The following is a 27,996-nucleotide window of genomic DNA, read 5'->3' as shown; positions in this document are numbered from 1 at the left end:
TGTGATAGAAATTAAGTACCATGTTAATTTACTTCCGAAACACATTTCTTCACTTACTCTTGTTTGCAGTTTATAAACCTGGAGAATATCACACACAAATTTCCACAACACCACGAAGTTGCTGCTGACTACAAGGTACACGAAGGGTGACAGTATCGCAGAACCAGTAGATGCATTCAAAACCAGCGTGAATCTTGTCGCTCGTGTGGCCAACAGCAGAATTTTACGTCTTTTTCAGTGAGTGTTACGAGATATGTAATTAATAGTTTTTTTCTGTATTTTCTATAGTATTTGCGTGCATTAGTGTGAAATAGACTTGATAAATTGAAGGTTTCAGTTTTTATTTGCGTCTGAATAGGAAAAGCGGACAGCTTCGCGTGTACGCAAACGTTTGTTTACATTTAAATTACATTGTTAAATGTGAGGGATCATCAATTAAGTAGTGCACAATACTCAGTATTTACGTTTATTAGTGTCATTTAGACTCGATACATTGAAGATAGCAGTTTTTATACATTTTATTAGGTCATTTTTCGCGTGTACGTGAACGTTTGTTTACATTATAAATACGAGGGTTAATCAGTTTAAGTTAGTGTTGGATGCTCAGTATTCACGCTTATTAGTGTCATTTAGGCTCGTTACATTGAAGGTAGCAGTTTTTATACGTTTTATTAGGAGAAGTGATACTGACGGTGAACTCTAACGCCACTTGCATACGTTTGACTAGCGCAATCTGCGAGCGTTAACGGTTAAGTAGACGTAAAATACGTGGTAAATTAGTGTTACACTAAACTGTCTGAGTAAATCAATGTTACAGTAAAACTTCTGAGCCCTTCTTACATACGGTTTAGTCAGCAGAAAGCTAATACTCTCCTCGCCGTCTGCTTATTTTCCTTAGTTTGTTGTGGGCATTAGTGATCGTGTACTGTGAGCCTATGGGTTCCTATAAAGAAGAGCTCGTATTTGTGCTTTTCATTCTGAACTCTTATTGTTAGCTAAAGGTTTTGTTTTGTACCTGCATCTGTCAGTGTACAATACTCAGAATTTACGTTTATTTGTGTCATTTCGACTCAATACATTGAATGTAGCCGTTTTTATAGTTTTATTAGGTCATTTTCGCGTGTACGTAAACGTTTGTTTACACTGTAAATGCGAGGGATAACCAGTAGGTGCAGTTTACCGCTGGTTACTGTTTAACATTTATAAGTAACATTCACTAGATAGCCCCTAGCAGTATACTGTAGGTCACTGTTTTTTCCTGTAGTATCCACTTGATAGCCCCTAGCAGCAAAATAAGCACCAGATCTAGCTTCTACCATAAATTTTTATTGTTTTTCATTGTTGAGTGTCCTTTCTGCCACCTAGAGTGTAGTTGTTAACCTTGTGTGGCAGTAGGTTTCCTTAAGTTTCTTATAGTAAATCACATATTAGCTAGATGGATAGGGACTGTGTCTGTTGTGTGCGGATGCAGGAGGAGTTAGCCACAGTCCAAATGCAGCTGGAAGCTTTGTTGGCGACAGTCAACTGGCTCCAGAGTGCCACCTCGAGGTGTGGTGGGGATGGGGTGCCTGGGGCAGCCTTTGCTGTACTAGATGTGCGGGGAGGGGGGGCGGGGGAGAGATGTCACAGCTCTCTGTCACTGAGCCGACCTACACTAGTAACATAAAACTGTTTATTTGCTGCCATTAATCATCAATGAGGAAAGAAGTCAACAAAGCTAACTCAAAAACTTCATAAAAATAGCTGAAAGCATTACAAAAACACACACATGGAAAAATATCCTAAATGTAAAACCAAAATGAACTCCCAACACTGAAAAGATAGTCAACAAAAATGTAATAAAGGAGAAATTTTTAAAAAGAAAATCTGAAACTAAATATAATGTGTCATTTCTTATTAATGTGCTCTATTTGTATGTATACAGTCAGTTGAATAAAGTTGAAAAAAGGTTCAAGTCATGGCTGTGATACAAATTTTAATTAATTTCTTCATCTTCTATCATTATTAAAGATAAAGCTGAGACCCATACACCTCAAGGAAACTTTAAAACCATCAGTTCACGAAATGAAAGAAAATGATCTGTTTTATGCTCAATTGTGCAATAAAATCTTCAAAGAAATGTAAATCCAAGTGTATGAAACATCTTTATTGATTTATGAATATTTCAATACCATAAACAGAGGATCATTTATAATTTTTGTCTGTCTGATGCAGTGTATGCGGTACTTTCACTCCTGTGCACTTCACACGTGTAAAACAGACATCAAGGGACTCCAAACCTCCTGTTTGTGTATTAGTCAGTACAGTATCTTCTCTGAAAAATAACATGAAGAATGACAGAGAGCTTGGATCATTCCCTGGCTGATTGCTGTGTCCTCAGGACAAGTCTTCAAATGCATGATTAAGTGGACTAAAATGATTTTTTTTCTAGTCAAATTTGTCACCACCCTTTCTTCCTCGAACAAACTATCAATTACATCTTGTAGACACAAGACTACATGTTACACTTGTTGAGGTACATGACTTCAAGACTGTCATGGTCAGAATCTGTGGAGGAGCTACCACTTGTATCAACATCGAATAATTCATCCCCACTGTCATGCTTCATATCTTCATAATTTCTTCCTCAATAGAATGGAACAACAACAACAACAACATATTCAATAGAAGGGCTGAAGATAAAAACATTTGGATCAACAGAGGCGTCCGATCCCACCCATCGGCTTTGATCCGTGACGTGAGGATGTTGTGATGTGTGACGTCATGACGGTGTGGAGTTTAGTTTATGAGTGTGTTGTGTTTGTAGCTGTCATCTTGTTGCAGTTGGAGGTGTCCTCAAGTGGCGTGTGTATGGTCCGCGTATTATGTGGTGTATTGGGTTCATTTGGTTATCACTGCTTGAAGTGTGCATTTATCGGTCATGACTGTTATAGAAGAACAGAACTTGGTTTCAGTGAGTTAAGAATTAAGTTTGTGTTGTGTTTATGTTATTGTGGTGTCATTTGCTGTTTGTCGAGTGGTAATTCATTTAATTTAATTTGTGGCTTCTTTTGTTTGGTATGGATATGTCTTCTAAGTTTAATTGGGTTAAGGTTGAGGGAGAGGGGGGGCTGGTTTGTTTTGGATGTGTTTTTGTTTGTTTGTTTGCCGGAGGTGGGGGGATTGTGGTTGCTGACCTAGTATGTAGCGCTGGAACTTTTTTGTGGTAAGTAGCCATTTTTTTGGATCTATTGTTTGCATGTTATGATGATTGGTGGGGTATTTGTGTGTTGTTGGGTCAGTGTTATTTACTGCATGTGTTGGTGGTTGGTGTTTTGTTATCAGCACTTGTGGTTGATTTATGTATCTTAGGGAAAGTACTTTATTTCAATTTTTTTGGTATCGTCAGTTGTATTTGAGTTATATAGGTCAAGGGAAGTGTCCGATTCCAATGACTCGTCGTAGCTACGTGTTTTGGTATTGTGAGCTGCTGTTGACCTATATAGGTCAAGTGAAGTGTCCGATTCCCATTTTTGATGGTATGTGTAGTCGCAGTGTTGCAATTTTTCTAGATGTCAATTGTTCTTTTGTGGTATCGGCAATTGTGGTTGAGCTATGTAGATGAAGGGAAGTGGCAGATTCCTGTGAATATTGTGCATGTAGTGGAATTGGGGAAATTTTTATTGGTTTTATGTTGTCGTGTGTGTGTGTGTGTGTGTGTGTGTGTGTGTGTGTGTGTGTGTGTGTGTGTGTGTAGTTTGTCCCCACCCAAAAAACCCCAATTTCCCGTGCTGGTCCCGTTAGTTTGATTATATTTATGGATTTTGTAATCGTGTTTACATAATGACCTCATAGGCGCCATATTGGAGACATTGTGAATAGTCGTGTACGCCATATTGGTGACGTCATTGGTCAAAGCATACGGGTGGAATCGGACATTTCCGTAATCCCAAACATTTTTATTCTAATTTTGATGAACAGTAAGATGAAGTAAAATTGAATGCAGTGAAATAATATCGTAGTAGACACAGTACTACTACCAACTTAGTAGCCAGAACTGTGAGAAACTGCTAAAAAATAGGTTCAAAGAAGCTCTATTGTGCACTTAAATACATGAACAGTACACAGCTGCCTGCGAAGTTGCACATTTGTACTTGTCAATAGTGGTCAGGGGGCAGCAGGATGGCTTAAGTTAACTCATCAATAACGTTCAAGGAAAACCCACAAGCTGTGCTTAAACTCATCAAAAGCACCTGGTGACCGGCAGAACATGAAGACAGCACTCAACAACAACAGTTAAATGACTAAGGACAGATGAGACAGTGGCTGGCCAAGAAATATATTTGGAGGGTAGGCCCTGAAATTGTCATTTTGTATGTAGCTCAGTTGGTCAGTTTCATACTGTGTCATGTCCAAAAACAAATGTGTACATTCATAGTAGTGAATCATATTAAAAAAAAAACTGTGTTAATAAAAACCAAGTTAAGGAAAAACTGTAGTGTCCTACGTTTTCGAACCGAGCATCACAAGAAGTGAACCAAGTATGGCTTATCCCTGGACAATAAGAATAACAATAAAGATGATGATGATGATGTAGTATTCCACATTAATATTAAAGGAAATAATTTTCAACAGACAAAACATCATGCTGCATTAACTGAAGCCTTTGTCATTCGAAGGAATTAATTAATTCATTGTACATGTGCTATGCCAATCAATGATATCAATTCATTTTGAAATGTGAATTGACCACCTAGTATCTGTTAATGAGTAACTTTGGTGGCAACCACTGAACAGTGCAGCTAGCTGATAGTAATAATTTGAATCTAAGCTTGCTTGCTAAAGAGACTTGATTTTGTAACCCCAAATATAGACTCACATAAGTGCCAAGAGCGGACATTATCAACAAATATTGACTGCAATATCAGACAGTTCTGTGTCGCCTCACTTTCACGTAGTGAAGAATTCTGCCTCGGCATAGAAGAAGGACATTACAGTTTCGCTGATCTTGGAAGTGCCAGTAGGTAGCCAGAAACCACACTTTTGAGAGTAGTTGTTCGCTGATGAGACTTGTATTCTGGAATAAGTTCATCAGTCTGTTTCCGTTTGATCTTGCAATTTCTCTTATTTTGTGTAGAGCTGATTGCCAGTTTTTGGCTGCCATTTTCACTGGCATTTGTGTGTCTCAAGTACCATGTGCTCCCTTTGTTAAGTTTGTGGTTTCCAATAAATACGAGTGGAGTTTTGTGTAGATTTATTTTGGGCCTTGCCACTTTTTCAACATTTTGGAGGGCTCTTGTATTCTTGGAAAGTCTGTCTTGTCTTTATGAAGGATCCTATGTTGTCAGTGTAAGCTTTACATTTCACTGTAGTGCCGGGCAACTTGATTCCAGTAATGGTGTTGGTTTTCCGCTGCAGGGGATCCAGGTCCATTGCAAATAATGCCACTGAGAGTGGGCAGCCTTGTCTCACCAACCTCTGAACTTCCATCAGTTTTGTGTCACGGCCGTTTATTTATGGCCTGGAGGTGGTGCTCTTAAGTATATTCGTTATTATTCAGATGAAAGAGTATCCAGGCATAGTTTTTCTAGAATCTTGTAAAGATAGCCGTGGTTCACTCTAGTGAAGGCCTTATCAAAGTCCATCGGCACAATCGCAGCGTCGAATTTGTTTACTGCTGTAATGCCTATGACTTCTCTATATTCGGCTAAAGCCTCATAGGTGGCCCTTCTGGGCATGGCGCATGTCTGGTGAGGGTGTATCATTTCCTTCATCAGCACTTTTAAGTTGTCTGCCATGCATTGTGCTGCTATATTGTAGTCAGTGTGATATGTCTGTAATCCTCTATTTTTCACAATGCTGCTTTCTTCAGCATTAAGATAGTGTGTTACTTTTTGAAATCTTCTGGTATTTTCTGACCACCAATCACATCATTTATGACTGGTGAAGATGTCCCTGACGATATCCCAGTACATATGGTAGAATTAAATGGGAATCCCATGTATCCTGACAATTTTCCAGCTGTGCTGGATTTAACGGTGGTATGGACATCATCTTTTTCCATACTTCTTTCCAGGTTCAATTTGTCTTTGTCCGTCAGAATGATGTGCAAGATCTATAGGAGAACAGTTGGCTGAGGTATTTATGTACCTGCTCCAGGATTTCTGGTGTTGCTGTTGTGTTGTGTGCACCAGAAAGTACTTCTGTTGAAGAGTCTCAATCTAAGATAAAATGTGCTGTACCCTGTTTACATAGAAAACATCAACCCAGTCACATATGTTGTCTGATACCCATATCACCATACTTTTGATAATAAACATTGGTGCAGTATTAAGTCGAATTGTTTTTATAAATCAGGAAATATTCTATCTACCTTATTCCCTCAATCTTTGTCTTTGAGGATGGTATGTGGAGTAAAACAAATAAATAAATACAAAAAAAGTGTAGGGGGGTGTTGTGTGATGGAGGTTTTCAGAATTCGTGCTTGTTGGTTTGGAGGAGGTCATTCTGCTTGAAATAACTGTAAATATTTGTAGAGGTGTTATACCTCAACAGCATCTGAGTGTTGGTCCATAGGTTCAACTGATTGCCACAGTATATCTCTTTTTTTATTTTTAAAACCAGTTTTAATATAATATTTGAGTTTCCTTTAATACCTGTAGTATTTTTAATTTTCTTATTTGCTACAAAGGCTACACTTGTATCTGTAATAAAACATACGGCATGATTTTAATTCCATTTGGTCTGGATTTTTTCAACGCTTCTGATAACCTTTCTACGTATTATTTGGTCTTAATTAACTCCTCTTGCAACTCCACTAACCTAGATCGTGATCCCAGAGTTCTGCAGTTTATTGTCACTGTTTAAGAAGTTGTAGAGACATTTGTGTTTCTAAGGCCCAAGTGATCAAATGCAGAAGTAGCTGTATGTACTCTGTGGTCTGAGGCTATTGCCCGAGTTTCCTAAGTACAATTTTATGTATTCAGCATTAGCCATTCTGTATAAGAGTATAACTCTTGATTCTTTAGATACTTTGGAAAGTTGAGGCGAAATTGACGTAAGATAGCACTTATACTGTGCATGCTTTTAGTGATGACATAGCATCACGCTCAAATCTTAACGACTTTTTTTCCATTTATGGACTTCTTTTTTACTTTCTGCTCTGTTGTGGTTAATATAAAATTAGTACCAGACCTAAAATTTTGACAGAGTTAAGTCTCTTCTTGGAAATTTTTTTATTGAAATTTCAATGCAAGCGAGAAAAAGTTTATTTTCTACCAGTTATAAATTTTCTCTAGATTATTTATTAATGTACCATAAACCTTGTTATAATGTTGTATTTTTTATCTTATCTTGTGTCCTGTCTTACATTTGTAACTTATTTTACATATATACTCCTCTGCTTCATTGTGTGCAGTAGTCTGTTACATAATATCTTACTTATTGATAGTAGTAGTTCCTTTTATCCTATTACTAATTGTTTCACCTCTCCATTCATTTGTTATTTCAAAATAACTTCTTTCTTTTATAATCCCATGTTAAGGGTTTCAGAGTCTTACATGCTTACAGATTTGTTTCGTTACATTATTGATTAACAGAAAATTACTCCTGAAATGTTCACTTTCTGTACAGAATGATTCATATTTTGTGTACATGGTTTGAGTTACACTAAAACAAACAGAGTAGTGTCAGAAATTTGACCCCATGTTACTTCTACAGTAATTGAAAAAAGGTAGATGAAATATCTCATGTATAAAATTTACTCTGTGAGGTATTGATTGATACTGTTTTTGGAGATAGCAATATTATGTAGATCAAAATATGGAGTGACATATGTACCAGGCACATCAATGCTGCCCCTAATGCATTGTGTGCATTCTATGGTGCCAGTGATGAAAATGAAGTAGCGAGGCATGTCATTATTGAGAAATAGCATCTCATATGAAATGGCAGTCAATTAGATACATTGTCATGATGGTTTTTCAGTCTAGTAGGCAACCTGATAAGAAAACTATGAATAATTATGCTGGAAAAATCAAAATGGTTATTATACAGGGTGTTACAAAAAGGTACGGTCAAACTTTCAGGAAATATTCCTCACACACAAAGGAAGAAAATATGTTATGTGGACATGTGTCCGGAAACGCTTAATTTCCATGTTAGAGCTCATTTTATTACTTCTTTTCAAATCACATTAATCATGGAATGGAAACAAACAGCAGCAGAACGTACCAGCATGACTTCAAACACTTTGTTACAGGAAATGTTCAAAATGTCCTCCATTAGCGAGGATATATGCATCCATCCTCCGTCGCATGGAATCCCTGATGCGCTGATGCAGCCCTGGAGAATGGCATATTCTATCACAGCCATCCACAATGCGAGCACAAAGAGTCTCTACATTTGGTACCGGGGTTGCGTAGACAAGAGCTGTCAAATGCCCCCATAAATGAAAGTCAAGAGGGTTGAGGTCAGGAGAGCGTGGAGGCCATGGAATTGGTCCGCCTCTACCAATGCATCGGTCACCGAATCTGTTGTTAAGAAGCGTACGACCACTTCGACTGAAATGTGCGGGAGCTCCAGCGTGCATGAACCACATGTTGTGTCGTACTTGTAAAGGCACATGTTCTAGCAGCACAGGTAGAGTACCCCGTATGAAATCATGGCGGTGAATTGAGGAAGTACAGTACATACTGATGAAACTAAAATGAGCTCAAACATGGAAATTAAGCGCTTCCGGACTCATGTCCACGTAACATCTTTTCTTTATGTGTGTGAGGAATGTTACCTGAAAGTTTGGCCGTACCTTTTTGTAACACCCTGTATAACCTGCTCTCCTATTATAACGCCTTAGTATCATCACTATGGTGATAGTTTTCTGCTTCATACAAAAGGTGAAAAGGAAAGGATTAAAAGGGGAAAAGATAAAAACGAGTCATTCCATGTCAGATAAACACAGAAAAGTACAATTTTCAACCTGACCTATTTCAATATTCATGAAATTTGGTGTGTTCATTGCTTATGACAAGAGAATGAAAAATAACAAATTACAGAATTTTAGCACAAGTAAGACAGGAGTAATGGCCACTTGAAGCTCTAAAAATGTGCTGATAATTCGACAAGTACTGCTGACAAAAACAGCTGAAATTTCCATTCTAATAAAGACGCAAGAGTGAACCAGGTAATTTTGGAAAGGTCTTGAAACAAGCTTTTCAATGATATGTGAGATTGCCATAGTTGAAGAATGTACACAATTAACATCAGTGACCTTGACCTTTGACCTTGAACATTGAAAAACATGCCACCTATGAAACTGATGAAATAATATATTTTCTTCTTCATGTTACACTGTACAACAGTAAAAAGTCAAGTTGGGGTGATAATGGGTTTATGAGGTATTAATTAATACATACAGGAATGTGTTGTTCATGCAAAATAAATTGTGTTCAGAGTCTGACAATATGACACAAAGCATTGAAAAACATGTTTATTGTTAAAAAGGTGGTGGTCTAACAATGCACTGGAAGGTAACATTGTAGGCGGGCCATTAACAACCTAACAAATGTTGGATGGTAGCGTGCCTGCAACGTGTACACAGATAGTTGCTGCAATAGGTCTTGTGTGTTGAAATTACACAAATCCACCTGGAGATGAAGTTTGAGATCATCATGTATTGCTGTAACCCATTCAGAAAAGATGGACACAGCAGATGTAAGAAAAATCTATGTAAAGTGCAAATGCGGATGATTAGTGGCATAATGACAGATTACAAAATATGTGGTAAATGTAGAAAAAAATTAACTCAGGGACAAGGGTGGGTGGGCGACCCAGCTACATTGAAACACGTGGAACCCACAAACCTGTATTGCTCCTCAGATGAATCACACATCTGCAGCCCCAAAAGTTGCTTTAGATGCATTAAATGATAGTTTGTTATCTCTTGGCAAGTCCCCAGTGAAAAAGAACAGACTGGAAAAGAAAACATATGTGCATAAAAACATTGAGCAAGTTCTGAGTTATTGCAAAGTAAATACATACCTAGTGTGGAAAAAATGCAGATTATGAAACAAATGTTGAATCGGAAATGGTAAAGCAATTGAAAGAGAAATTCAGTACCAGCACCGCAGACAGTGAGAAGATGCAGATGCTGACACATCTTCTGAAAAGTTGGAGATTTCGAAGGATTGAAAATGAATTTGGATCCTCTAACTATTTAGTGAGAAAAGCAAAACAAATGTGGTATCTTAGAGAATTCCAAGCCAAGACCTACATGTGTCTTAAGTGAACAATTGTGAATGGTGTCATATTCTACAACAGACATAATAAGCCACTATTTGCCTGGGAAGAAGGATTTTGCTTCTGTTAATGAGCATGGTTTCAGGGATCATACACAAAAATGACTAGTGTTGGGAAACCTGCATTAACTGTATCAGGCATTCAAAGATGAAAACCCAGGACTGAAGATAGGACTATTGAAATTCTGCCAGTTGTGACCCAAGAACTGTGTTTTGGCTGGTGCAGGCAGAGTACCATAGCTGGTAGATGCGCAGACAATGGGGCAAGTGTGGGGAGATCCGTGGTGGTGGGCCTCTGGGCAGGCACTGTAGGGTAAATACTGAGTGCTGGAGGGCAAGTGCTATTCTAAACTGAAGCCTACACTCACATGTTTTGTAAATATTAAGAGAGGCCCCTCATGCCCACATTTGCATGGTGCCTGTTCAAAAAGATTTGTCACCTCTTCTGTGGTTAGTATCCAAAAAGAATTCCACCGAAAATACAATGATTAATTTTCTCCTTGTTTGTTAACCATTTGTAACTTTCAGAGAAGTGTCATGAATGGGGAATTTTGAGGAAAACCTACACATTTCTCTTGTTGCCATGTTAAAATATGCTTCTTTTGCCAAAGAGTTTACACAGTCTAACCTCACTAACGTGTTGTGCAGACGCAGTTGTGAGAGAATCCTTACACAGTGGTTCATTAAATTTATCAAGAGAGGAACTGGTGAAAACTAAGGTGAGCATTTTATGAAAAAGCACATCCACAGTATGAAATAAACATGTAATGAGTTCATTTATGTTGTTCCAAAGCCCATACGATTTCTTGCTTCACCAGCTGTTGATGGCTCTTAAAAATAACATTCCTTCACTGGAAATGTCTGTAGTTAGTGTAACAATATGGTAGATAATGAAGAATTACATAATAACCGTATGGCAAAATACTCTCCTGTTTGTGTACTTTTTCTTTGTCAAACTCTCATTTTGATATCTCAAACCATTTATGAAATATGAGGAATGTTCTGGATATATCACCTTAGCTTTATTGCTGGCACTGTGTGACCACAAATGAGTATGCTACATCAGATCAATTTTCTCGAGATTGGTGACAATTACAGACCTCCACCAAGTTTGAAGAAAATTCAATATGTTAGCTAAATTTCAATGCACAGCAACATATTATGTAACCTGCACCGATCACAAAGTCATAGCGACACCAATTTTTCATTGCAAACTTCCACGTAAATATCATAACAATTATGACCAGTAATGAAATGTTGGGCACCTCATAATGAACCTGACATATAAAGCTGCAAGCTGTAAAATCATTTTAAAAAATTGCAGGGCATGTGCCTCGATTATGTCATCACCGACCGGCTGAAAGATCAACGTAGATTGAAAGTTCTTCCAGTAACTGACTGCTAAGAGCTTGACCTAAGGCTTGTATAAATACTGAAACAAATATATTTAGCCCAAATGGTAATACTTTAAACTGAAAGTTTATTCCATCATATAAAAATGCTGAGTATGGTTTTGAATTGTCATTTAATCTCGTCTGCCAATTGCCAAATCCATCAAACTAAAGTACTTCGCTTCTTCAAAATGTACTAATATTTCATTGGTATACACTGATATACCTCCCTTACTCTCTATATGTCTATGGAAAGTACATGCATGTAGCATGAGGTGAACCCTGTCTGTAACCTTTCGTACTATCAGTAAAGGATTGTTGAAGGCACTTATGCTACATTCTATATCATTATCTGTCATCTTATTAATACCTTCTTGTGCTTAAAGTTTTAAATGTATCAGTACCGGTTAGGATTTGCAGAAAAATAGTCCTTTATTCTTAAATTTAAAATTACATGTATGATTGCCTATGACCCCTAGTTTGTTGGAAACATTTTCTCATGGGTACGTAAAACATGGTACAATGCTTCCTTTTACATATTAGTTAATAAATCAGACTCGTATACAATTTTTATGAATGTAAGTGACGTTTATTGTAGCTGATTAACATTTTCTTTCTCCACTACTTTTGTATTATTTACTAAACGGATGTGATTTAGCCTCACATATTTAGTACTTGCTAAGGTGGTGATGTAAATTGTATTCTGTCATGGTGATTGTCCACATTGCACTTCATTGATGATCCATGGAAATCTAAAATCGCTTCGTACTTCTTCAATCAATCTGCTCCATATAACACCTGAATATTTATATTAAGTCCACTAATAAAATTCATGGAAATGTAAATGGTCCAATTTTGATAGTTGCTCTTGTTTCCCTTTTAATTAATTTACTCTTTATACCTTTCAGTCTGATAATATATACTCCAGTTAATGGTAGTATTGGGAAAAAATCTTTCTCTGTGCTTAAAGATATTAATTCTTGGGTCAATCCATATCAAGTGGTCCAGCGTTGGTAGCTTGACCATCTCAGAAGAAACTGATATTCAGTTGGTGAATTCCGTCATGTTTGGTGGACTCTAAATTTTTTATCCAGAGAAAGAAAACTGGCGTTCTACGGATCGGAGCGTGGAATGTCAGATCCCTTAATCGGGCAGGTAGGTTACAAAATTTAAAAAGGGAAATGGATAGGTTAAAGTTAGATATAGTGGGAATTAGTGAAGTTCGGTGGCAGGAGGAACAAGACTTTTGGTCAGGTGAATACAGGGTTATAAATACAAAATCAAATAGGGGTAATGCAGGAGTAGGTTTAATAATGAATAAAAAGATAGGAGTCCGGGTTAGCTACTACAAACAACATAGTGAACGCATTATTGTGGCCAAGATAGACACGAAGCCCACGACCACTACAGTAGTACAAGTTTATATGCCAACTAGCTCTGCAGATGATGAAGAAATAGGTGAAATGTATGACGAGATAAAAGAAATTATCCAGGTAGTGAAGGGAGACGAAAATTTAATAGTCATGGGTGACTGGAATTCGTCAGTAGGAAAAGGGAGAGAAGGAAACATAGTAGGTGAATATGAATTGGGGGGTAGGAATGAAATAGGAAGCCGCCTTGTAGAATTTTGCACAGAACATAACTTAATCATAACTAACACTTGGTTCAAGAATCATAAAAGAAGGTTGTATACCTGGAAGAATCCTGGAGATACTAAAAGGTATCAGATAGACTATATAATGGTAAGACAGAGATTTAGGAACCAGGTTTTAAATTGTAAGACATTTCCAGGAGCAGATGTGGATTCTGACCACAATCTATTGGTTATGAACTGCAGATTGAAACTGAAGAAACTGCAAAAAGATGGGAATTTAAGGAGATGGGACCTGGATAAACTGACTGTAGAGAGTTTCAGGGAGAGCATAAGGGAACAATTGACAGGAATGGGGGAAAGAAATACAGTAGAAGAAGAATGGGTAGCTCTGAGGGATGAAGTAGTGAAGGCAGCAGACGATCAAGTAGGTAAAAGGACGACGGCTAATAGAAATCCTTGGGTAACAGAAGAAATATTGAATTTAATTGATGAAAGGAGAAAATATAAAAATGCAGTAAATGAAGCAGGCATAAAGGAATACAAACGTCTCAAAAATGAGATCGACAGGAAGTGCAAAATGGCTAATCAGGGATGGCCAGAGGATAAATGTAAGGATGTAGAGGCTTGTCTCACTAGGGGTAAGATAGATACTGCCTACAGGAAAATTAAAGAGACCTTTGGAGAAAAGAGAACCACTTGTATGAATATCAAGAGCTCAGATGGCAACCCAGTTCTAAGCAAAGAAGGGAAGGCAGAAAGGTGGAAGGAGTATATAGAGGGTTTATACAAGGGCAATGTACTTGAGGACAATATTATGGAAATGGAAGAGGATGTAGATGAAGACGAAATGGGAGATAAGATACTGTGTGAAGAGTTTGACAGAGCACTGAAAGACCTGAGTCGAAATAAGGCCCCGGGAGTAGACAACATTCCATTAGAACAACTGATGGCCTTGGGAGAGCCAGTCATGACAAAACTCTACCATCTGCTGAGCAAGATGTATGAGACAGGCGAAATACCCTCAGACTTCAAGAAGAATATGATAATTCCAATCCCAAAGAAAGCAGGTGTTGACAGATGTGAAAATTACCGAACTATCAGTTTAATAAGTCACAGCTGCAAAATACTAATGCAAATTCTATACAGACGAATGGAAAGACTGGTAGAAGCGGACCTCGGGGAAGATCAGTTTGGATTCCGTAGAAATGTTGGAACACGTGAGACAATACTAACCTTACGACTTATCTTAGAAGAAAGATTAAGAAAAGGCAAACCTACGTTTCTAGCATTTGTAGACTTAGAAAAAGCTTTTGACAATGTTAACTGGAATACTCTCTTTCAAATTCTGAAGGTGGCAGGGGTAAAATACAGGGAGCGAAAGGCTATTTACAATTTGTACAGAAACCAGATGGCAACTATAAGAGTCGAGGGGCATGAAAGGGAAGCAGTGGTTGGGAAAGGAGTGAGACAGGGTTGTAGCCTCTCCCCGATGTTATTCAATCTGTGTATTGAGCAAGCAGTAAAGGAAACAAAAGAAAAATTCGGGGTAGGTATTAAAATTCATGGAGAAGAAATAAAAACTTTGAGGTTCGCCAATGACATTGTAATTCTGTCAGAGACAGCAAAGGACTTGGAAGATCTGTTGAACGGAATGGACAGTGTCTTGAAAGGAGGATACAAGATGAACATCAACAAAAGCAAAACGAGGATAATGGAATGTAGTCAAATTAAATCGGGTGATGCTGAGGGAATTAGATTAGGAAATGAGACACTTAAAGTAGTAAAGGAGTTTTGCTATTTAGGGAGTAAAATAACTGATGATGGTCGAAGTAGAGAGGATATAAAATATAGACTGGCAATGGCAAGGAAATCGTTTCTGAAGAAGAAAAATTTGTTAACATCGAGTATAGATTTAAGTGTCAGGAAGTCGTTTCTGAAAGTATTTGTATGGAGTGTAGCCATGTATGGAAGTGAAACATGGACGATAACTAGTTTGGACAAGAAGAGAATAGAAGCTTTCGAAATGTGGTGCTACAGAAGAATGCTGAAGATAAGGTGGGTAGATCACGTAACTAATGAGGAGGTATTGAATAGGATTGGGGAGAAGAGAAGTTTGTGGCACAACTTGACTAGAAGAAGGGATCGGTTGGTAGGGCATGTTTTGAGGCATCAAGGAATCACAAATTTAGCATTGGAGGGCAGCGTGGAGGGTAAAAATCATAGAGGGAGACCAAGAGATGAATACACTAAGCAGATTCAGAAGAATGTAGGTTGCAGTAAGTACTGGGAGATGAAGAAGCTTGCACAGGATAGAGTAGCAATGAGAGCTGCATCAAACCAGTCTCAGGTCTGAAGACCACAACAACAACAAATTTTTAAAAATTTGTTTTCATGTAGAAAGAGCATTCATTTTGTTTCGGGCTGCAACCATTCTTTTGCATTTAGAAGCATCATGTTTTTTAAAAAATTATACAGTAAGCAGTTGCTCCAGACCTTTCAAATAAGCATGTAATTCAACATACACTGGATTATAAATTAAAACCATGGTCATCTAACTAAATGTATTTCTTAATATATTTTTAATGGGTCAGATTTATTGGTTGCAAATTAAAAAAAGCTAAATTTTTGAACAGTATTTCTCCAAAGAAGGAGTAATTTGTTGGTCTTAATATTTTTGGTGCTATACTACATAGTGTAGTTACTTTTAATGGAGTGTCAATTGTGAGAAGCTTACACTTAAAAAAGTTTACTATCTAAAAAAAAAAAAAAAAAAAATTGAATTTGTTCATTCTCTGGCCAGCAGTATCTTCATTGGGGGACCATTTAAAAATCTGAAAATTACACACTTAATAGACCTTTATGATGTAGAACTTCAGTATAAATTTCAACCTTGGGACTCAATGGGAAGCTACTAAAAAAAATTACCCGTATGATTTGGAAAGACTTTTCTTATTGTCGGCAGTATCTGGACTAATAGATAAAGTATATCAGTTACATAATTTAAGCATATCTATGATCACTTTTTTTTAAATAAATGAGCCAGCTAATTACATTGATCTTGTTCTCACCTTATTTGTTTTTACTACATTGTTCATTGAATAACAGATAAGTTTCCTCACTCAGTTTTGGCATTAGGTTAAAAGTTCGGCCAGTCGCAGTCGTAAATTCCAAGGGAGACATGTTCTTCAGTACATTTTTAACAGGTGTCCAGGCAAGATCCTTTTCAACTTTATTAAACACGATCCTTTGTCCTGGTAGGTGTAAAATGAAACATGCACATACTGGTTTTTACAATCAGTATTAACAACTTCACCAATCCATCATTTTTCACCATAAAACCATGCCACTATGTCCTTATTTTTAAGTGTCAGTATTACATCTTTTCCACACTGGGGAAGTTCACTATCAGGGAATGTTGATGTGATCTTACACTTCAGCAAGTTGTTTGACTGAAATATGAAACAATGAAACGATCAGGTGCCTTTAATCTTCTGACAAGTTTTGAATCTTTCCTCCAAGATATTGGTGTAGAGTTCTTGTATTTCCTCACATTTTAAAAACATTGGTAAATCTTTTACCTCTGCTTTACATAATTTAAACATTTCTTGAGGTGTCAAGATTTGGTTCTCTTAGGTCTACGGAAGACTAGATTTTGTTGCACCCCCGACTCAATCACATGCATTTTTCCTGAAGCATAATGCAAAAATGTGCCGTTCTGCATCAAATCCATGTCCTTCTCCTGCAAAGGAGATGTTAATAATTCTTTTGTTTTGTTTTTATATTGACTTGCAGCACAGTCAGAGAAGTAGATCAATTTGTTTATGGAAGTTCTGTCCTGTTTTATCTAGTTTGTTAATTGCAGTTGAAAAGCATGCACTGCTGTAGCATTGTGCTCAGTGTAGTCACTTATGACACAAAAACTGTGATTTTATTTTGACCTTTATAATAGAACACAAATGGATGAATTGTGGGTTCTTTGTTTATCCAGTTGTACTCTTGTACTTCATCTTGAGCAATAAAGGAATTGTTTTCTGAAAAGTCGGCAAGAACTAAGCACTCAGCTGCCAAGGTTTGCTTTTTGTCTTTCAGAAATTTGTCCTGAACTTTGGCAATAAAATGGTGTAATTCAGGTTTTCAAGGTTTGCTGGTTAACACTCCAAAAAACTCTTTGTGTGGTTTTGTAATTGTCACCATTTCCATTCTGTCTTTACCACCCATTGTTTGTATTGTATATTTTCAGGCATCAAATCATCTTCTGATGCTTCACACACGTCAAGGAAAGCTTGTTTGCCTGGACAGTCTTGACATTTTCCCATGATCATACAATTGTAACAGTTAATATTGCAAATGAGAACTTCCAAAAAGTCTTTATGGTCAACTATTTAAGATTAGCGCCATCTATCATGAAATTTGCATTCTGATGATACAAACAAATTCAAACATTATGGTTATTAGATATTGACTCTAATTAGTCCTCTGTGAATTATAAAGTTGACCTTTTAATCAAATACGCAATACACCATATTGCCAGGAACACACATTTTTAGAGACCATTGATTCAACGGTGTACATAACAAAGATCAAGGAGAAAACATAAACTACCATACATATAACACATGAAAGAGTAAAATATGAATGTTCCCAACACCCCCACAAGTTCTCGAGATGTCAATTTGTAAACTCTGAAAGTTTACCTTTAGGCAGTGCCTTTGTCAAAAAATCAGCTTTCTGTTATCGGTACTTACAGGTTTCAACTGAATTTTCCTGTTTTAATTAAATGACGAGTATAGTGGTGCCTCACATCAATGTGTTTTGTTCGAGCGTGATGCACACCATTGTGACTCAGTGCAATGGCACCTCTATTGTCACAGCATACACGTAACTGGTTTTTCACTATGCGAAACACACAATTCACGAAGCAATCCTTGAAGTTATACCGATTCTTTCGCTGCTGCTGATAGAGCCATATACTCAGCTTCTGTAGGTGATAGAGCGACGGTTTGTTGTCGGTTTGAAGTCCAGGAAACTGCTGTCGCATCACACAAACCTTCAGTTTCAGTTGTTCCACTTTTTCGGAAAGTTATTCCTACATTGACTGTGCCTTTAATATATTGCATAATTCGTTTGACCGCTTCCCAGTGGATTTTCCAATAATTAGAATTGAATCTACTTAGAACCTGCACAGCATATGCAATGTCCAGTCTTGTGCTTTGATCTAAATACAGTAGTGATACTACGGCTTGCTGATAAAGAATGCGATGTAACACAAGGTTCTCCTCATCTGTCAATTTAGTTTCACATTTTTGCAGCTTTGAGCCAGGTTCAAATGGATATGCAACCGGATTACAATGTTCCATACCAAATTTCTTGAGTATGTTTGCTGCGTATTTGCTTTGATCAATACTAATCGTCCCGTGTTTCCTGTTACATTTTATTCTCATGCCAAGACACCAACTAAGTTTACCAAGATCTCTCATCTTAAACTGATTCATTAGTCCTTTCTTCAAGTCTTTCTTCCACCTATTATTTCTATTGGAGAAAATGATCAAGTCGTTCACATAAACAGCTATAATGAGTATATTTTGTTTCTCAATTCTGAAGTAAATGCAAGAATCGTATTCTGACTTCTTTAGGTTCATTTTATGTAATGTCACATCTAATTTCATATTCCAAACACGTGACGCCTGTTTTAGACCATAAATTGCCTTCATCAGCTTGCAAACCTTCATCTCCTCCCCGTTCTTCACGTAGCCTTCAGGTTGACGAATGTGAACTTGTTCATCGAGATCACCATATAGGAACGCAGTTTGAACATCCATATGTTCAACGTCAAGATCAAATTCAGCTGATAAAGCTAACAGGATGCGAAGTGAAGAATGACGAACAACAGGCGTGAACGTTTCATCAAAGTCTATTCCTTGTATTTGGGAATAACCTTTCGCTACAAAACGAGCCTTATATTGTTCAATTTCACCATTTGACGTTTCTTTCACCTTGAACACCCATTTCAAATTAATTTCCTTCCTGCCTGGTGGTAAATCAGTCAAAGTCCATGTTTCATTTTCAAGTAAAGATTTATATTCATTATCTAAGGCTTCCTTCCATTTTCCACAGTCACCACAATTCATTGCTTCTTCATACGAATTTGGTTCAGAAATACAGGGAAGACAAGCAAAATCATCATTAAAATATTTAGTATTGGGTTTTCTTTCACATGATGATTTTCTAATTTCTGGTAATGCAACTTCCGTGCGACTATGTACGTTGCTATTTACTGTTTTCTCAGTGTCACTTTGTGTTAATTCAAGATAAACTGCATTTCTGTCAACTCCAGCAGATTTGTGTCAGTTCAGTTGCCCCTTCAGTGATGTTAGTTGCTGGCACTAGTTGATGACTGTCTATACGATTATCGTCAATTGGGTTACTGTTTGGATTACTGTTTCTACAAGTGCACTTTGAGTTTTCGATGAATTGCACATCACAGTCTTTCACAATTGTCTTTGGTGAATTTGGATCAGTCAGACGATATGCTTTAGAATCTTTGCAATATCCAACAGAGATAAGTTCCTTAGATTTGTCTTCTAATTTCGTCCTTTTTTCTTTTAGTATATGTACAAATGCTCGACGTCCAAAGATTCGTAAATGACTCAAATTTATCCGACGACACCACTCCATAATTCCTCAGGAGTGACGTTCTTAACAGCTTTTGTTGGAGATCGATTCTTCAAATAAATTACTATGTTTACAGGTTCAGCCCAAAATTGTCTACTTAGACCTGCATCTGTTAACATTGATCTTGCTTTTTCAATGATTGTCCGATTTAAGCGTTCTGCAACACCATTCTGTTCTGGCGTGAAAGGAGTTGCTGTTTCATGTTGAATTCCATTCGTCTTTAAAAATAACTTCATACGCCGATTGACAAACTCTTTTTCATTGTCTGTTCGAAGTATTTTGATTTTTCGACCAGTTTCATTTTCTACTCGTGCTTTGAATTCGATGAATGTGTCACTGTTGTTGATTTTAACATATAACCAAAAGATTTTCTTGACAGATCATCCGTAAAAGTGAGAAGATACCGTGATCCTCCCCACTATGCCATGCCCATTGGTTCACAAACATCAGAGTGCACAATGTCAAGTAGATCTTTTACTCTTCTACCTGATGTCTTAGGAAAAGGTTGTTACCTTTTATGCAGGGAATATACGGATCTAAATTGACGTTAGACCAGTTCAGTCCATCAGCCATTTTTTTTTTTTTTTTTTTTTAATAAATGCATGCTTACACGATTGAAAAGTCCCAATCTTCCATGCCACAATTCATAACTGTCAATTTCTACAACATTTGCGTAATGGTGCACTTCATACCATTTATTTGAGTTGCTGTGGCTACTGGTGTTCCAGAAACAATTACATCACTTATATTGTATACACCGCACTGCGCATTGTCAAACAATACACACAATACACGTCTTGTCATCTGACTAACCGACAGTAGGTTGTATGCAAGGCTTGGAACATACGCAACATCATTAACAGTTATCTGTTTATTCTTGTCGTCACAAGTAACTCGAAAATGAACATCGCCTTCTCCAATAGCCTGAAGATTGCTATTATTTGCTACTGTCACTTCAGCAGCTGTGGTCCATTGGAAAGTGTTGAACGAGTTTGTTTGATTCGTCATGTGTCGTGAATACCCGAATCCACATACTAGTCATCACTATGATACGAAGATGCAGTTAGAGCCATTAACACAGTTTCGTTTTCAGTACTCACTGCATTCGCAGAATTTGAAAATTTATTTGGTTTATTCTTTGTTCTACACCCATTCGCCTTGTGGCCAGGTTTCTGACAAGCACACTTAAAAGGCTTGATATTTCGAACATCATGTTCGATATTCGTCTTCTGGTGTTTACTATTCTGCTTACTAGCTACCAGCACCGAATCTGTGGTCTCATTTGTGGATGCAATTTGACGTTTCGTCGATTCTTGAATTAATCGCTGACTTACTAAATCACTAGTAATCTTGTCACCCGAATTCTCAATGGCCGTAATCAAGGGTTGGAAATCTGCTGGGAGTCCACTTAGCGTAATTGCAGCTACGAAATTATCGTCCATTTTCTTACCAAATATCAATGCTTCGAATTTGTTGAGAAAGTGACATAATTTTCGACAAATACGCCTCCATATTTTTCTCAGAACCTAATCGTACATTCATTGAGCATTGTAATAGCCCAATATAACTAGATAAACTCCTATTTTCAAATGCAAATTGTAAATTTTACCATGCTTCTTTAGCAGTCGTTGCTCCACGAAGTTTTGGATACACAGATGAATTTACAGATAAACATAATTTTGATAATACTTTCTGTACATTCTTCTCATCTTCCTCAGTGCCAGCAATTGTTTCCCATAGTCCCTCATGTTTCAGGTATATGTCCAATGTGAATTTCCAGTCGTTGTAGTTTGTCGTACTGGTCAACTTCTCAAAATTAAACAGTGATTGTCCACCCAAAGCCATCTTGAATACATTGAGATAGTTAAACAAATAAATCTTGAAAGTTTCTAAGCAAAAAAATACGATAGCAACCTTGATTTATCAGTTTATTCCTTTGGTATGAAAAGTTCACTAATCTCTCCTGGGCCCATAACCTATTAGATATTGACTCTAATTAGTCCTCTGTGAAATTATAAAGTTGACCTTTTAATCAAATACGTGAAACACCATATTGCCAGGAACACACATTTTTAGAGACCATTTATTCAACATTGTACATAACTAAGATAAAGGAGAAAACATAAACTACCATACATATAACACATCAAAGAGTAAATTATGAATGTTCCCAACAATGGGTGCCAGATGCCCCTCCAACAATACACCATTTTGATCTCAACTCAATATTTCGATCTTCCAATTTTAATGTCAGGATGTTCTTTTTTGAGTTCAGTGAATAGTTAATTTAAATTACACAATATCAACCTTTTTTTTATATCTGAACCTTAGTACCATTTTCTTTCACAGAAACAACCTTTTTTGCCATCCATCAAACAGTTGTTGTTGCTTCATTCATAAAATGTAATAGCGTTTTCAGTCGTGTTTTCATCTATGAAATTAGATGCATTTTTATTTTGTAATGCTGGTAAAATTCTGTGTTCTTTTATTAACTGCCGTGTTAATTTAACCAATTATTTTGACACATTAAATTCATTACTAACTTTTGCTCGACTCCAAGAATTTTGTAGTGAACTGATAATCTTAACTTTATCCTCTTTGTCTGAAATACAATTCTTAGTTTTTAGCTTTTCTGTCAAATCATCATATTTGATCAGAGAATTCTTAGAACTTCAATCCGATTTAATGCAACTTTTCTTTTGAAATCAAACTTCCAAATTCTTTGTGACAGTAATTGCCACATTCTCAGTTTTACATTCAAAACGAAAGGTCTTTTTTCTAATTTTACTAGTAAGCAATACATATAGGATTTCACAATCTCGATCCTTTTTTGTAGTCTCTGATAAATCACAAAATTCTTTATCTAGACCATCACCATCCCTTTCTTTGTTAATAACAAATATCTTAGAATAACATGTTGGACGTAACGACTTCCCTGGTATTATATTGATAAAACAGATTTTAAAAAAAAATGATTATCAGATGTTATTTCTCTAGACCTTTTGTTATGATTCTTAAAAGGGTCCAAGCAAGAGTGGTCAAAAAGGTGATTTCATGCTACTTGCAGGTTGAATTAACCTCTGAGCCAATTCGTAAGTAAAGCAACACTTTTTCTTCATCACTATAATCTTCAATTAATGCAATGTCTTTAGGAAACAATCCATACACGCCTTTATGCCAAGCTTCATTAATAAGAACACCAATAGAACACTGAGACTCCACTGGTAAATGCCACACTTCAAGAGCTCATTGCTAACTAAGTTGAGTAAACAGATGATGGTCGAAGGGGAAGACAATGCACAGACTTGTACAGGCTCATCTGTGAGCTTGTACAGACTTTCAGATGCTGTCACCTAGCCTGGTGGAACTGTCTGCAGAGGATTGGGTGAAACTGTCTTCAGAGGATTGATTCAACAAGTAATCATTTATTTTAATTTTATGTGTTATTCTTGTGTGTGAATTATTTAATTGATCTATTTTATTCCATTAGTTCTGATATTGCAGATCTTAAGAAACATATTATTGACTCTTCATGTTCAATTTTTTTCCCCATTCCGTAAGTTTCCATTCAATCAAAGTTGAAATTTGTACTGAAGTTTGATATCATGAAGATCTATCAAGTGTGTAATTTACAGATTTTTATCTGGTCCCGTAACAAAGATATTACTGGCCAAAGAATGAAAAAATTCAAAATCCTTTTTTTTTTTAAATAGTGTATGTTTTATGTGTAAGCTTCTCACCATTGATACTCTATAAAAAGTAACAGTAATGTGTAATGTAATAGCAAAAAAAATATTAAGGCTGAGAAATTCCTCCTTTAGAGGAATACTGTTACAGAAATTGAGGTTTTTCATTTGTGCCCAGTAGCTTTGAGATATTAAAAATTAAGGAATACATTATGCTAGGTGATCACAGTTTTAATTTATAGTCCAGTGTGTGCTGAATTAAATGCTTCTTGTTTGAAAGGTCTGGGGCAACTCATTACAAAATAATTTAAAAAAACCCTATAAGGCATGTTAATGCAAAAAGCCACTTACAGAGTGAAACAAAAATGGCCACAGTTTCCAATTGATAAAAAATAAAAAGAAATTAAATTTTTTTTGAGCCGACTGAACATTAGGGAACTCACACAGTAAATATCAAATTTTTGAGATGGTCGAGCAACCAATTATTTTTTTCCTAGACCGCTTGGTATGGAATGACCCTGTAAGGTGCCATTCAGTAAACCTTTTTGTTCATGCCCCAAGAATTGTTGTGTTGTTTTGGGTCTAATAATTTTAGTATCAATTTCTCTTGAGTGCTTGGAGACCAGTACTTAGATTTAATACTCTCCTGAAAATCATTCCATGACTTAGTCCTCTGAATGGGTGTTACCCCTTCTGCTGAATTTCCCACTAAGTAATCTAGTGTGAAGTCTACCTTTTTCAAGTCATCCCCCTTATTAGGTAGTGAACATCAGAATACACATAAGAAATACATTAGTTGAACAAACCCCCCTCCTCCGACCATCACCCCCAGTTTGCGGTTTAAATTTGGGAAATATGTTTTCACAAATTCATATTATTTCCTAGCTGTAAATCTTCAAATAATTCTTTCAGTACTGCCAGACTTTGATGAAATTTTCTAATTTCTAGAGCTCATTTAGTTTCCTCTAACACATCCCAAATCTTTTCAGATTCATTTTTGTGATCAGTACTGCTTTCCACAAAAGTGGTTTTGCTCTAGTGGATTACACCTCACATTCAACAAACATTTGCAATCTTTCCTCTAAGCCGGTTAACGTAGACTGAGGACTCGACTGTTTCATGTTGCAAGACTCTACGTGCTCTTTCATATTTGAAATATCAGTTTGTACTGTATGAAAACGTGTATTTCCATTGTGAAATAATGACAAAACTCATTACAAGCAATATTGTGCACCCATGATGGTAAGTTCTCCTCTAGTATGTTAACTTTATATTCTAAGTAATCATTCTGTTATTTTGTTTCGACAATTTAGACACAAAGTCAGATTTAATTTTGTCTCCCAGTTTTTAAGGGTCTTGTCTTTTGATACTTCACTGTTATCAGCTAGTAACTTTTTGAAATTTTGTACTTATTCTTTTTTATTATTACTCCTGTAATTTATGACAGTCCTCCTGTGATCTCAGTCACAGATGTGTAATCATGTGCAACACAACAAATAGGAGAAGTAATTGGTCACTTCTCACAGGATTAAGGCGAGAAGTTATGTTGTGTCGGATGTGTTGCCGATAACTAGCAACCACAGTGCCAACATCAGCTCGGTGGCTACCGGTGCAATGAATATTGTGCTAGGCATGTTCGACATGTAGTCTCATAGTCGACGGATGTGCTGAGATGGTAGATGTTTTGTCCATCAGCAGTAAATAAGTCAGGCTGTCTTCTCTGTCACACTCACCAAATTTTCTTCTAAATCATAGTTGTGTTATATCTGTGTTGCATATCTGTAATGCATCCGTCCTGTTGTTATTCGTGGCTGCCAGTTTTCTACCCTCTATTGAAGTATTTTGTTCACGAATGATGTTATTGTGAACTTTTCAATAATCATTTCTCAGTATCCTTCATTAATTGTCAAAATATTTAGCCAGTGTAATGCGTCAAGTAATGTAACTTTGTTAATTCTCAGTTGCCACAGGCAACAAATGTTATCTTCTCAATATTTCTTGAAAATTGGTATACTTTCTTGCGAAACTTGGAATATTTCCAGCATAACAGTTTCATCTCCCCTCATTGTTATCAAGTAAAGTGTAAAATCTGAGAAATGGCTGTGGTAAAAGCTGTGGGTATGCATTACATAGCTTGAGTATTCCTTGAACACCATTTTAGATTGTTGTCTGTTACCTCATACGTCTCTTCTTGATGAATTATTGTCTTGCTAATTCATTCTAGTGGTCTGGATCCTTCAGGCCATGGCCATGCTCAAACATCCAATTCTTTTAGACTTTGTTCCATCTTGCAGGGAACACTAAGTGGAAGATAGCAATCTCTGCTCTGAGCCACAAAATGACTTAAAATGAACTCTCATTTCAACTCTTCTATAGTTTAAAGTGCATTACTTCTTATTAACAGCCACTGAAATAGGATGTGTGGTAACAGACATCAGTCATTAGAACACTTCAGACTTAAAAAGGCTGTACAGACAATCAGTGGTACAGTAAAAACTAATTCATTTGGCATAATGATGAAACTTGTGTTTTCGGTAAGGTGTGTGTTCCAGGTAGTCTGTGACAACTTCAACTGGAGGCATCATAACATGTGCGCCCAGCTGATAGGTGCTGTGTGTTCACTGCCAATGACTGTGCCAAAACAGAGCAGTGCAGAGAGTCTGTAATTTCGCATTACACATTATTTGTGCCTATTTCATCTATTGTGATCATCTTTTGCTCGGCTGATTCTTCATAGTCGACCAGGATACTTGCTAAAACATTCTGATACACTACAAATTGTAGCTGGGAATGTTAGTGTTAAACATAAAAGTGTTCGTTTACTTCAGACTTCAGTTGCTGCCCATGTGCCTGTCTATGCTTCTGTCTTGACACTGAATGTCAGAGTGCCGTGGCACATTTACCTTCATCTACGAGTAACATTTAATAGATTTGAACATCCCGTCTATCTAGATGTGGAATTGAATTTGCGTGGGTTATTTATACATCTCTGAGAAATCTTATCATCTTTCATACTGAACCATCCATGTCCAGCTGATTTTGTTGTGGAGTGATGTAGCAGACTAACACAGAGTTCAATGATTTGACGGTCCTTCAATACAACATGACATATTGACTTATATTGTAAATGTTTTGAAAATGTGAACAGCAACTCCTGCATCAATATAGTTTTGAGTCCGACGTACATATTTTCCTCCTGACAACACCACCCAGCGTACTTCAGTAGGATTATGCCCAGCCACGTGTGACAAGGAATGCAGAAAACCTCTTCGAATAATGTCATATACACAGGGTACTTGACTGCACTTTCACATGACATGTTAACTGGAAAATGTGTCCTGGATATGTTTTGGTTAGCAACTTGTTTGTCATGGATACTTGATTGAACACTGTAAACTATTTGTAGACTCTCATGGAAACTGTATTGAGAGAGAGTCCCCATAACATGTCCAGTGTCTCCTTGAATGTGTTCCGCAGCACTTGTATTTTCTGATTTCAGTGTGTAGGGTCTTCACAATCCTCAAAGCCAGAGATAATATTCAGTGCTGTGATTGTAATCATTTGTGTATAGTAGCGTACATAAATGGTGGTAGAAAATGCAAGCACATGTGACTCTCTTGGGGCTGCAATGATTGCACATGATTTGTGTGCAACAGTTCTTTAATTAAGTAGTGATTCTTAAGGTACCAAATCTTGTTTAGTACATTTCCTATGTATCCATAAAATTAGTTTATTAATCATATCAGTTGTTTTGAATTATCCGCATTTTTCTAGTAGACAATTCTTAAAACCTTTATTGAAATTTTCACTTTTTTGTGGTTTTTTCTTTTGTGATAAATTCTGCTCTGATGTTCTGAGAATTGTGCACTGCAGGAGAATGCATGTTAACAAATTGGTACTACTTTGATTCTGTAAAAGATTAATGATGATGATGTTTGGTTTGTTGGGCGTTCAACTGCGCGGTCATCAGTGCCCGTACAAAGTCCCAATTTTTACACAGTCCAGTTTTTTACACAATCCATTGTAGCCACCGTCACAAATGATGATGATGATGATGATGATGATGATGATACCGATACCACAAACACCCAGTCCCCGGGAAGAGAAAAATCCCCAACCCCACCGGGAATCAAACCCGGGATCCCGTGTAAAACATTAATGAAAATGAGCCAGTAAAACGTGTAAACTTCACTCTTGCTCAGGGCATTGTTTTGTGATTAATTATATTTTCAGCATTAGAAAGGAATGCTGGTATGTAATTTATTACAATTTATTTAATGCTGCCTGTGTAATTAGAAGTAAATCTTGTATCACACAATGCACTGTATGCTTATTCATTCATTTCAGTACCTGCTCCTGATGAACGATTGCCACCTTGA

General features: G+C 36.8%; 1 protein-coding gene and 1 long non-coding RNA gene across 4 annotated transcripts in view; one reads left to right on the top strand and one right to left on the bottom strand.

Annotated features, from left to right (window-relative positions):
- Window positions 1–212, bottom strand: part of LOC124719913 (zinc finger protein 708-like) — a 120,125-nt gene extending 119,913 nt beyond the window's left edge. For all 3 annotated transcript variants that reach the window (XM_047245103.1, XM_047245099.1, XM_047245104.1), the window contains exon 1: window positions 58–212. The gene's annotated coding sequence lies outside the window, so the exon portion shown is untranslated. The remainder of the gene's footprint in view (window positions 1–57) is intronic.
- On the top strand, window positions 4–27,994 carry LOC124719914. Its single transcript, XR_007006016.1, has 3 exons — window positions 4–237; window positions 10,923–10,993; window positions 27,965–27,994. It is a non-coding gene; the product is annotated as an uncharacterized LOC124719914 (long non-coding RNA).
- Window positions 27,995–27,996: the final 2 nt, after the last annotated feature.

The sequence above is a fragment of the Schistocerca piceifrons genome, chromosome 11 (genome assembly GCF_021461385.2).
Source record: "Schistocerca piceifrons isolate TAMUIC-IGC-003096 chromosome 11, iqSchPice1.1, whole genome shotgun sequence".
In the NCBI taxonomy this organism is placed as follows: Eukaryota; Metazoa; Arthropoda; class Insecta; order Orthoptera; family Acrididae; genus Schistocerca; species Schistocerca piceifrons.
Note: the sequence above shows the minus strand (reverse complement) of the source record. Positions and strands in the feature narration are given on the sequence as shown.